The sequence below is a fragment of the Lynx canadensis genome, chromosome B1, assembly GCF_007474595.2.
Source record: "Lynx canadensis isolate LIC74 chromosome B1, mLynCan4.pri.v2, whole genome shotgun sequence".
NCBI classification, from domain to species: Eukaryota; Metazoa; Chordata; class Mammalia; order Carnivora; family Felidae; genus Lynx; species Lynx canadensis.
In genome coordinates this window covers 152,837,636-152,851,053 of record NC_044306.2, presented here as the reverse complement: position 1 = coordinate 152,851,053, position 13,418 = coordinate 152,837,636, and the positions used below count along the sequence as shown (strand labels likewise).

The 13,418-nt window shown below is 34.5% G+C and overlaps 1 protein-coding gene across 4 annotated transcripts in view; it reads right to left on the bottom strand.

Annotated features, from left to right (window-relative positions):
* The window catches only part of EPHA5 (EPH receptor A5), a 338,688-nt gene that overhangs the window by 174,765 nt on the left and 150,505 nt on the right, over nucleotides 1–13,418 (bottom strand). The gene's annotated exons all lie outside the window — the stretch shown is intronic.

The following is a 13,418-nucleotide window of genomic DNA, read 5'->3' as shown; positions in this document are numbered from 1 at the left end:
GTGCCAGTGGTTCTGTGTTTATGCTGAGGGGTAGGGGAGGGCAATGGTGCTGGTCAGCTCTTCTGTTCCAGGAGAGGTGTCTCTGTGAACTCTGCCTCCCAAGGACCTTTCTGAGAGGAGTGAATTTTCTTCCCACTCTGTGCCCCAGGCATTCTTCAGATTGCTATTTCCATGCTGTGGGCCCCTGGGTTGTTTGCCTACCTTCTCTCCAGGAGCAGGGCAGTGTCATCCCAGTGCTATCTCAGCCAAGTCCACTAACCTTTAAAACTCCAGGCTTTAAGGCCCACTGTTTGCAAGAACTCATGAAATTCAGCCCCTCTTGTTTTCTAAGCTGTGGGGAAAACATTTTCTTTGTGCATTCCCCTGTGCACTCTTTGTCTAGATCTTCTCAGCAATCATGGCTCCCTCGTCTTCACAGCAGTTGCAAGCTATTTCTCCCCTAAACTATGTCACTGCACTTCCTACCCTCTTGGATATGGCCTCTTCTCTCCCTTTAGTTATGGAGTTGTTTTTTTTTTTTTTTTCAGTCTTCTGGATGATTTCTAGAGTATGTAGGGTGATTTGATAGTTATTTGTGTTTGTGGGACAAGAGGAGGGTCTTCCCTTTCTGCTGCCATTCTGGGGACTTCTTCCAGAACAAGAACACTATTGATTAATACATTGTCTCTCTCTCTCTCTCTCGCTCTTTCTCTCTCTCCATTTATGTTTATGTTTATAATTTAGGCCTCCCAAATATTAAAAGAAAATCCAATAAATTACATGGTAATTATAAATGAAGAGTGAAATTAATTGCTACATATCCCTTATATATTCATTCATTCAATATATGTAATGAGCCATGCTTATGTGTCATGAACTGTACTGGACACTGGATATGCGTACCTAATTAAAACCTATTCATCGCCATCATGCCATTAAATAACTCAGTCATTTGTAACAATTGCTTACACATATTTTGTCTGGCACATATTTAGACTTTCATTGATTAATATTGTTTAATATAAATACACACATTTAAAAAAAACTCAAATGACACTCAAAATGACACTCAAAAATGACAATTGTCAAAATGACAATTCAAAAATAGCGTCATGTGTGGGCATGTGTGTGTTTGTGTGTGTACAGACACAAAACCTCATGGGCCCTCAGTAAGATACTAAACATATATATAATCCAATATCTTCCAATTAAAAATAAAATACAGATGTGTAACTTTAGAAACTTTAGGATTGTATCACTTTAACATTTTAATGTTTCTAAATCTGTATCTTTTATACATCTTTTATACAAAATATATTCTATATTTTATAGAAATACTGTATCATCCAGTGTCAGTGATCAATTGTAATACTGACCCACCTCCCATAGTGCAGATAAGAAACTATCACTTCCTCTACAGTTTAGAAAAGACCAGAATATCCTTAAATTTTGTAAAAATGTATTCTATACCAATATCTCTTCCTACTTTATGTCTAAGATTAGCATTTATATACTTCATAACTTATAGCTAAAAAAAATAGAAAATACTCAAAATTTAAAACATACTGAAGAAAATAAATATCAATATAACCAATTTATAAGCTAGGATGGAATGTTTTCTTTGCTCAAGTAAAGCATGTTGATCAATTGTATTTTGTTCAATGTTGTATGGAAACCAATTTGACAATAAATGTCATTAAAAAGTATTAATTCACAAGGGATATGTTTCAGAAGATAAAATAGTTAAATTTTAGTTTCATAAGTCTAAATACCAAGAAACTTGCATAGTATCCTTAGAGAACATTCTACAGTGATATGACAATATGTTTCTCCACCTTGGCAACACGGACATGCTTAAGATATAGTAACAAACCATGAGGCTCCTTGTGGTTTGGAATGGACTGACACATGACCCCTACCTAAGCTGTGGAGAGTTGTAAATCATATTACCATTTTATATTTATCTAGCTGAATCTCCATTAAAATAAAAGATACATAATTTCAGCAATTTTTCAAAGACTTCTACAACCTATCTACATAAGAATGAATATTTATTAGAGATAATAAAACTCATGGTATCTGTCAAAGCAGAGATTATTTTCTCCCTTAGTTACTGATGGATTGAAATTCTCTATAATAACACATTATGATAGATAATTTTAAAGTTTTAATTATTAATTTTGCTGGATATTTTTCATATCTCTGTAGTTTTCATAGATACTTAAGGTGCTGAACAGTTTTGCTCTCCCAAACAAATACATATGAATCAATTCAGATCAGCATACTTCAGTAATAGTGTGTGTAGGATATGTATGGAAGTGCGTGTGTATATGTGTACAAAACAATATTGATATCTCGTTACCTATTTTCCCTTTTATTAACATTTTACTTAGATAAAGATTGAAAAGGATACATTGAAGGATTTAGGAGAAGTTAGTATAAAATATTTTTGAACTAAACATTATACCTCTCTACCTTTAAACATTATCCTTACTTTTTCATGGATACAAACAAAGCGTTATATATCTAAACAAGAGTTAATCTTGACATCAACAAACACCATATGCAATTGTTTTATTGTATCATTTTGGTCCTATGAACAACTTTGCTTTTCAACAGTGTTTCACAATTTAAATTCTTTGTGAGTTAGGAAGCATGAACTATCAAATATGTTTGAAGAATCCAGATCTCAGTGAATTTGTAATTTACAAAATCAGAAAAATAGTAATTAATTTTAATCAAATTAAATGACTTTTGAATTTTAAATGATAAATCTTCTTGTACTATTTTTTATTATGCATTCAATCAGTGAAAGGATTAAAACTGAAAATAAAAATCCAGGAGATGACTAGATTATGAAACATTGATTTTAGAATTCCTTTTTAGAATACCTAAATTCTTTTTAGAGTTTCTAAAAGTTAGCACCATGCCTTGAAAATATTTTAAACATATTTTTGTGGGTTAATTCATTTCCAAAATGCATAATTCTTTTATATCTTTCCAAGAAAAATTAATGTTTATAATTATTCTATAAGTTTAGAGAAAAGCCAGAAATCTATGCTTTTGAGAATAAACATATTATGGAAAACTATACAAAAGGGGAAATCTGTAGATAAATGCTATCTTACCTATAACACAGCACAAAGTTTAGCATTTGTTAAATGATAAAAGGACATATTTTCTCTAAATTAAAAGGTAACCAAGTGCCCCACTTACATTTTTCTCTCATTGTAGGCACAGATAATTTTTCTGTACAAATTGCTGGAATCTGATGCCATCTAGGCCTTTTCACGTTATTTCAAATTGAATATGTTAAAAAATTAAACATTGATGAATATCATAAAATAATCTTATCAGTCTTTAGTGTTTTTCTTCATTATTGAATGATTCAATCCATGTGCTTTTCTGACCATTATTTGTGATAATATGTTTACTGCTTTGATAGAAGGGATGTATTGTTTAAATATTAAGCTAGATGCTTTATCCTGTAATTGAAAGAAAACCTTATAGCCTGTGTATTTGATTTGATGTATCCATTATGTCTAGAATCAGGTAGTGAAAGGCAGTTTGTTTACCTCATGTCTGTATGGTCATAAAATAAGTCCAGTTATGAATCATGAAGAGAATATGTTCCAGTTAATGCAATAAAACTTCCATGAAGGGATAAAAACATCCAACATAATATATGTTTTGAAAGTATATGCAATGTCTGACTCAGGGTCTTGGCCTTGACAGCTAAGGTAAAAATAGTGATTTCTTTTTTTTTTTTTTAAGTTTTTATTTATTTTTGAGACAGAGAGAGACAGAGCATGAGCAGGGGAGGGGCAGAGAGAGAGGGAGACACAGAATGTAAAGCAGGCTCCAGGCTCTGAGCTGTCAGCACAGAGCCTGACGCGGGGCTTGAACTCACAGACTGTAAGATCATGACCTGAGCTGAAGTCGGACGCTTAACCGACTGAGCCACCCAGGCGCCCCTAAAAATAGTGATTTCTGTTATGAACATTTCTCCTTGTACCATTGGTCATTACACCTTAGTTCAGTAACTCAGAAGACAATACTGGCTGTGTAACAAAATAATATCTCCTCTGATAAGATGAAAAAGTACACATTAAATATGTACTATTTTAAAATAAAGAATAAACCATTATATGTAGTATAAATGCATTTGTGATTACATTCTCTCTTTACAAACCAAACAACCACAACAAAAGGAAAATGTATTTCTCAGTACAGTCACAGAATTACTGCCCTGAATGATTATAATTTAAGTAAAACATTAACGATGTAGTTCTTTAAGAAGCATAGATAGACATAGAGAGATTACCTATAAAAAGTGTTTGAAAATTATAACTTGCCTTAAAACAAATTTTTTTTAAAAAATTGCCCTGATAATTTGTGGGAAAGTATACCTGGAGTAGAAGATAGAGCTAATTTTTAGCTAAGAATATATATATATATATATATATATATATATATATATATATATATACATATATATGTATGTATATATATGTGTGTGTATACACACACACACATATATATATAGTGAAGTATAAAGAACACGTAAGTCATGCAGTTGTTCTAATCCAGTTTTCTGCAAATTGTACACTGAGAATTGAAGTGAATTAAACCATTTTGCGCGTGTTCAATTCATATAAATATTCTTCTTTCAAACTGAAGGTCTGTGACTTAGCAAAAGTAATTGGTTAGTGCAGTTCATTTGGTTAAAGCACTCATCTAGTTGTCCCTAATTTTCAGTGTGCAAGTGTCCTACTGAGTCTCAAATTAAACTATTTCAGATGTCATCATTAGGGGCAAAATTCTTTACTCACAGAATGGGAACCCCATGCCCAAAATAACTTGGTAAATAACTTTAAAAATAAACCTTATTTCTAAAACTTTCACTCAGGCAAACTCTTATATGTATTTCATATTATCATATATTACATTATTTTTATTTGTCTATGTTTAGTTCATACATTTTTTTCTTTTTAGTTTATTGTGATCAGTACTATAAAATCATTCAGTCATCCCTAGCATTTATTTTTATGCCCTAGCTATCTGGCAATCTCAATTTCAAAACCAGAATAGGCCTTGTTTTTTTTTCAGAAGCCAGAGCAGGAAGAAAAAGGAAGCCAGAAAAACAATAACTCTAAATGGTTGATCTCAGGGATGATTAGAAAGCAGTTTCTTTATTTTGTAATATGGAAACTTAGACTTTCAGGTTATAATCGTAACCCAAATTAGGTTATATTTTGAAGCATATTCCTTTTCCATTGTCATTTTATGATTATCCCTATTCTACCACTGTGTCATCAAATGTCATCTTTTATAGCCACATAACATAGAGATAATAATAACAATAGTCATACTAATAAAACAAACTGACATATATTCAGCATGTCCACTAGGGCCAGTTAGTCACTGGAACACTACACAGATCCATATCATTTAATTAGTACAATTATGATATGAAGCCAGTGGATTAATGTTTCCATTTTATAGCTACAAGGCTAAGCAATCTGCCTAAGACCTTCCAACCAGCCAGTATTAAGTGGTGAATCTGGGAGTTCAGCACAGATGTATTTGGTAACACAGCTCAGCTTTCTCACTGTTACTCTGGAGAAAGCAGACCTTGAGGCACTGCACTGTCTTTCTTGTTCTTGGGTAATAGTCACTCTATCTAACTAACCGTTCTCAAGGATTGAGGATTTCTCAGAACATTTTAAATGTATTGTATGCGATATAGACTGCTATTAGCCAGATGGTAATTCATTATTTTTTTTCTTATTACTGTGTTCTCCATAGTGCTTGTTCTTAACTCTCTCACTCTATGTGGCCACACACGCTCTCTTCTTTGGTTAGAAGAACATAGATTTCTAGGTCACACAGACTTGAGTTTAAATCTTAGCAATTTTACATTGTATCTATATGACCCTTGAGAGATACTTTATAACCTTGAGTCTAAATTTACTTACCTGTAAAATATGGATATTTTAAGTATTTAATTGGAATATATATGTATATATACAATATTTATGTTATATGTAATACACATGCACCCATAAATGTGTAGCATAGGGCTTGACAGAGAATAAGCACTCAATAAATGATACTCTTTAAAAAGCTATTATAACAAATAGTATTAATATGCCAATGGTCATCAAAGTATAGTTGCCTCTATAGCTGTCTAGTTGGATTCAAAACAATTAATATCTCACAATGCCAGGACTGTAGCAGTGGCCATGACTTTGGACTGCCACATGACAGACATAATCCACACACTTGTTAGACTTCTTCATAATGCTCAAGAGTAATTCCTTTTACTTCCCTTTCTTTTTCCCTTGAAGGAACTAAAACTTGGGTGATAGTAAAACTTGGGTGGGGAGTAAAAACTAAAACTTGGGTGATAGGGGGATGTGGTCAAATGGGTAACAGGCAACAGGTCATGAAAGGCTTTAAAGGCTATTGTAAAAACTATTAGTCTTACTCAGGACAGTGATATAACATGATTTTAAAGGATCACCGTGACTTCTGTCTTAAGAACTGACTTTAATGAATAAAGAGGGACATCAAGGAAAAAAGCTGAGGCTGCTATTATAATCCACCAGAAAGATGATGCTGGTTTGGTTCAGGGAAGTAGCAGTGGAAGTGGTTTGAAACCAATGGATGCTTCAAATACTTGAAGGTAGAGACAACAGCATTTGCTGGCTGACTGGATGTGCAGTGTAGGATGAAGAACGGAGTAAACCATGGTTTGAAAAACTAAAAGGATGAAATTGTCCTCATGTGATATGGAGAAGTTTGCAGATAGTACAGGTTTTCAGAAGAGATGGGGAATTCAGTTTTAGACATATTACATGTACGAAGCATGAGACATTCCGGTGACTGTGTCAATTATGAAGCTGGATAAATGGCTGTGGAATTTAAGAAAGAAGTCCGGGCTAGAGTGATCCCAGAGTGAGTGAGTATTTAGGCCATGGGACTGAAGAAAACCTCCATGGGGAACAATGTGAATGAAGAAGAGAACATGGCCCTTCACAGTCAATATCCAACACACAAAATTCCAGACACTGTTGGTCATCTTTGGCTGGGTGCTTAGGACATGGAGATACTACCAAGAGACTCAAAAGATAGCTTTTAGCTTTTTATGTATTAATTTTGTGTCTTCAAAATTCTGACTCATTTACTAAGATACACTTAAGTTCATTTCCTCGATTAAAACTCTCAAGAAATCCATTGAGGTAAATAACATCATGTTTATTTTACACTTAAATCATCTATACTCCTGAAATATACCCAAGAGCTGAGAATCTCAGCTCTGGTCAATTAGAAGTCTGTTCCCCAAACTGCTATTATCCTTTACATTCTCTTTGTCCCAGAAAGGATTCTGACTCTGTCAGCCTTCTTTCTCAGGAAGAATCTTAGCCCCCACTCTCTCTTTCCCACTTTCCTTTTGTTTTCAAAGGAAAATCCACACTCAGTTGGACGGACAAGTGTCAGCTGGCTTTGCACTTTCACAATTTTTATTCAGAGATGGCCAAAACTAAATAATATGTTAAATTGAGGGGATATATATTTGTTTCCCTTTAAAATTGTAAGCTTCTCTTCAGGCCATCATGGCATTTTAAAAAGTTTATATATTTTTGAGAAAGACAGAGAATAGGGGAAGGGCAGAGAAAGAGGGAGAGATAGAGAATCCCAAGCAGGCTCTGCATTGTCAGTGTATAGCCTAATGCGGGGCTTGAACTCACGAACCGTGAGATCATGACTTGAGCCCAAGAAATGAAGAATCGGACACTTAACTGATGCTTAACCAGGCTTTCCTCATCATGGATTTTTTATAAAAGAATTATGGTGGAAATTGACAGGGAAAAATTAAAAATTAATTTTTGGAACACAGTCATTATGTCACAATACTTAAAGTTTCTTATTAAAATGCACTAAATCTACTAAATAAATTTAGGAATACAGTAATATAATAATACAATACAGTAATAATAATATTATAATATAGTAATAGTAATATAAGTTACTATTAAGAATATTTAACATATCAGTAAGTATGTATTGCCAGTGATAAGTGAACATACAGAGAAAATAAATTTAAGAAATAAAACTGTCGTAAACTATATTAAGTTTAATAAAGATGTTAATAGAAATTTTAAATATAAAGGCTGTAGTATTACATATACCATTTATAATGAATCATTAATCCAATATATCATGAACATGAAACATAAATGAATACACCTAACATTTTCAAATCTATCCTGTATGCAAACATTAAAAATCTAATGACAAAATTCAGGGAAAAAAATCTCTGAGTTTTCCAAAGCCAGATGTGTGCTGGTTTATTAGAACGGAGAGTCTTTAGTCCTATGATCAAGCGTGCCATACAGATTTGACTCTGAGCCTGAAGACAAAGAGGGATTCTCGAACTATGATGTGGTTTGGACAATTGGAGTAATTTGTGGTTAGGAAATATGACATTTGGGAGAACTTATTTTGATGATTTATGTCATATGTGTTTGCTCTACCCACATTTTAGGGCTCAGGTCTAAAGCAATAAGAAGTTACAAATGGTTTTAAGAAACAACTAAATATTGCTGATAGATTTTCAATCATGTAAGCACACAAATGGTAAGAATTTTTTAAAATTTTTTTAATGTTTATTTATTTTTGAGAGGGAGAGCAAGTGCAAATAGGGGAGGGGCAGAGAGAGGGAGTCACTGAATCTGAAGCAGGCTCCAGGCTCTGAGCTGTCATCACAGAGCCTGCTGTGGGGCTCGAACCCACAGACCGTGAGATCATGACCTGAGCTGAAGTCGGACACTTAACCAACTTAATCCAGGTGCCCCAAGAAGTTTTTATTTTTTATAAACTAGTCTTCAGACATATTTGATACTTAAAGTTGAAATGAAATCACTCCTAATTATAATAAATTATATTTTATAGTAGAGTATTTCACATAAAAATTTCTAGGCACTTCTGAATCTTAACATTTTTCATGTTGGTTCTCTTTAAGGCAAGTGAAATGATGCCCCCAAACAGGAATAAACTGAATCAACTGTCCATCAGTTAAAATTTTTAGAAATGTATCTCAATAACTAATCTTTGTTTGGTTTTTAAAATCATTTTAACATGTATTGTAATTTTGCTCATGAGAATAAAAAAATCAGCAGGATATCACTTCTTATATTTATCCACATAATAAAAATCAATATTCATTTATTGAATGCTTATATATGTGCCACTGCTTTTCGTATATCATCACATTTTACCTACCATTTCATCTCTTACCATATGAGTCATCTTCTCAATATAACTCTCTCTGTACATCCCCCCTTTTACTGATCCCAGATCCCTTACTTCCATAACTTCTGAAAATTTACTATTGCGATTCTTGGTCTATTTCAAATTATAAGCAAACTCTACCATATCCTCAATCTCTTTTCATATTCCCTTTACCTGTTAGCTCTAAAAAAACATGATTCTTTCCTGATGACACTAATTGTCCAGTGGTAATGGTTAGCTCTTTCACATGCTCTCCTACCAATGGGTTTCCACTGTAGTAAGTGCCCCCTTTGTTTTTCACTGTACTTTCTAGACCTTTCTGTCTGTGGCAGATTTTATTTTTCACAGTGACTGCTCCAAGATCTCTCATGGTATCTTGTTTATGTTTTTATGTATTTATTTATTTGTTCTACTTGATTTTTAGAGAGAGGGCACGCAAGCAGGGAAGAGAGGCAAAGAGAATGAAAGAATCTTAAGCAGGCTCTTTTGCTCAGTGCTCAGCATTATGCAGGGCCTCATCTCATGACCCTGAGATCATGACCTGAGCTGAAATCAAGAATCAGATGCTCAATCGGCTGATCCACCCAGGTACCTCTATCTATCTATCTATCTATCTATCATCTATCTATCCATCTATTTGTCTAGCTGTCCATCTATCCATCGACTTATTCATTCATTCATTTTTTGACTGATCTGAGTAGGGAGAGGCAAAGAGAGAGGGGAAAGAATTCCAAGCAGGCTCTGCAGTGTCAGCCAAGAGCCTGACCTGGGGTTCCATCCCACCAACCTTGAGATCATGACCTGAGCTGAAATCGAGGGTCAGAAGCTCATGGGATTGAGCCACTCAGGTGCCCCTGCAGTTTTTGAATCTAAGTTTCTACCCAAATTAAGGAGAGCTGAGCTTGTGAAATAAGTGTTACAGAAATGCCAAACCTAAACTCCTCTGGTCCTAATCATTTGCGAGTCACTGTTGCTAATGTTTGCCCATTAGGGAAGCAAAAGCAAACGTTTTCCTTCCTTTTCTTTATGCAGCCCAGCCACCATCCCCACCCTGACAAATCCATTTCCCATTGCCTGCCATAAACATTTTATAAAGTACTAGCCTGCAGCAAGTACGGCAGCAGCTGTTCAGCCCACTGTGCCTCCCAGAGTTAGAGCTGCTAGAGATTGATTTGTGAAGTTCTGATACTGAAAATCACAATGTAACTTAACTTTTCCCTCCGTCTCAAATTTCATAGTCCTTCTGAAAATTATTTTTGGTTAACGCATAGCTATAATGCTAACAACACACACCTCTGGAACTTAAACCAAAAGGGAAGGGTCTGAGATCTCACTAACTGATTTAAATATGCTACAGGTGTGGAAAAATCTGAGGCGTGACCTGGCCCTGCTTCTAATGTGTTCTGTACCTTCCAAGAAGGCTCTGATTCTTTTGTGTCCCAATTCTTAAAGCATATTACAGGATGGGGATTTTCTGCTTCCTTCTTGGTCTGCTGGGTCTTCTAAGTAATTACTAATTGTAAATGAACTATATAAATGTACATATTATCAAGGATTACACTCGGTGTACTCAAAGTTAACACTCTCTTATACCTTCCTTATCATTTTCATCTGCCTTTCATAACTAGCAAGCAAAAGACTTCTCTGTATTTAAATATAATTAAAAGAGCAATTCTGACCCTTCTCCAAATCTTCTCTGTCATTAAAATTAGCTATCCAGAGTACTGAGACTTGCAAGTAGATTTTTAAATAACATAGGGGCTCTGTGATTAATACAGAACAGGTTTAAAGTGTTACCCAATACATTCGGTATTTACATTGCAGAAACCTCTATGTTTCCTGAGCACAGATATGTGAATGACATAAGGTTTTAAATCAGTGTAACAGAACCAGCAGAGGCACTGGTTTAGTTCATTACTGACGGAAGGCTGGTTGTGTCACACACCATCATCTACCCATGAGGCTTTCCTCACACAGACTGTGTCATCTGTCCTTCAGTGACTCTTCACTGTTATTTCCTAGGTATCCAATTCACTTCAGGTGAAATAATTCAATGCAACTTATCCAACAGTCCGAATAAGGTAGTTTCACATTACACACTTTATTTTAAATCGCTTACTCACTGTAAATGACATCCTGGGGCTTGAAAGTATATCAAGGGAGTCTAAAAAGCATGATCGGGGCGCCTGGGTGGCGCAGTCGGTTAAGCGTCGGACTTCAGCCAGGTCACGATCTCGCGGTCCGTGAGTTCGAGCCCCGCGTCAGGCTCTGGGCTGATGGCTCGGAGCCTGGAGCCTGTTTCCGATTCTGTGTCTCCCTCTCTCTCTGCCCCTCCCCCGTTCATGCTCTGTCTCTCTCTGTCCCAAAAATAAATAAAAAGCGTTGAAAAAAAAATTTAAAAAGCATGATCAACAAGAGCCAAAGGGTATAAGGGAAAAGCATCAGGTGGCTGCTAATTTAGGACCAGTCAGTGGACTTCATTTTTTTTTTTTCATACTCTCATCTTGCCAATCTTAACTTAATCACAGATGATCAGTAGACTACTACTATATACATATTATGTATTATTATTATTAATATAGTAATTATTGCTAATACTATATATATAACTGAAATGTATATTTAACATGATATATGATACAGTATATAACATATTATAGTATAGTATAACATATTGTATTATTCTTGAAGCTCATAAATATCGCATTAGAAAACTTTATTCTTCCTTTGTGGCATAGTTCTGCATGCAAAATAATCCCTAATTATACACTCTCAATATTGGCATGGTGCTTTGAACCAGCAAAGCAAGAAAACAGAGATTGGGGGTACTCTTTCATTGGGCCTGATATTTCACCTGTCTTTGCCATTGTAATGGTGGGGATCTGGTTAATTTTCCTATAGTTCTTTGCTATCGGTCTTTGTAAACAGTAAATGACAAGATGCCCAGCTAACTGGGATAAAAGACATGTATGAGAGAAACAAAGTTGTTCTGCCATGTGATGAAAAAGAAATTTATAACAAAATGCGCAAATAGGAAAGTGGTTTTAAATTGAGTTTATAAATCTGATGCTGCACAATCTTTTCCTTTATGAAATTATGTGTATATCAGAAACCAGGAGTTATCAATGTGGAACTGAGGCTTTACATAGATAATAAAAAGCACATTCCAAATAGCTTTGGTGAATTTTCAGATTCCTCTTGATTTTTTTAGTTGCTTCTAGCTCCTCCTGAGAAAAAGAAAACTAGGACTACGAGATTTGAATACACAGGATGCCTACAGGCAAAGTTTCAGGTTCAAAGGAGTTTTTTTCCTAACCTAGAACAAAGAAAGGGAAAATGGATGGGTGAGCAACTTTCATATCACAAGAGTGAAGATTATTAAACCCGCACCACAAACTCCTTTGAAAGCTTAGGTGTAGATATCAAACTCCAAAATGCCTAGAAATAATTTAAAAAATTGACTAGACAAATAATTTAGTCTCTCCTTCCAAGCAAATTTGTAAACATATGTGAAAATCTTATTGTCCACATTGCTTTCACTATTATTTTTCTTTCACTCTATTTTTGATTGTTCACAGTGAAATTAAAATACATATGGATGAAATTTTAAAGATAAAATATTTTGAAGTGGCTGAATCAAAGGAGAAGGGAACCTAGACACAAAGCCTAGAGAACTGAATAGATACTGTGCTTTGTTTACTTAGCCAGAGATGACTGGGTAGACAAAGAAGTGATTCTTTTAAATCTTAACACATGAGATCTTTTATTATTGCCTTACACATATATTCTAACGAACATGTATTTCTCTGCTATTTGTGGTCTATATATTTACATACCACTTACCACTCTGCTCAGTTTTATAATTAATTGTCTGCCTCTATACTTTCTCTGCAAACTCTAAATTTCTAAGATCAAAGCTGCGTTGCATGTATTTCAGCATTCCTGTTTGGAGCCAGTCAGATTTTGCTTGAATTAGCCAAATGGCATATTATAAAATAACCTCTAGGTAAAGAAAATTAAGTATCTATAGATGCATATATAGTACATTTTATGATTTTTATAAGCTGTGCAATTTCAATGTACTTAGCTTTGAATAAAGTCCTGGTCATTTTCCATTCAATGAATAAATGGTGGTTTTTTTT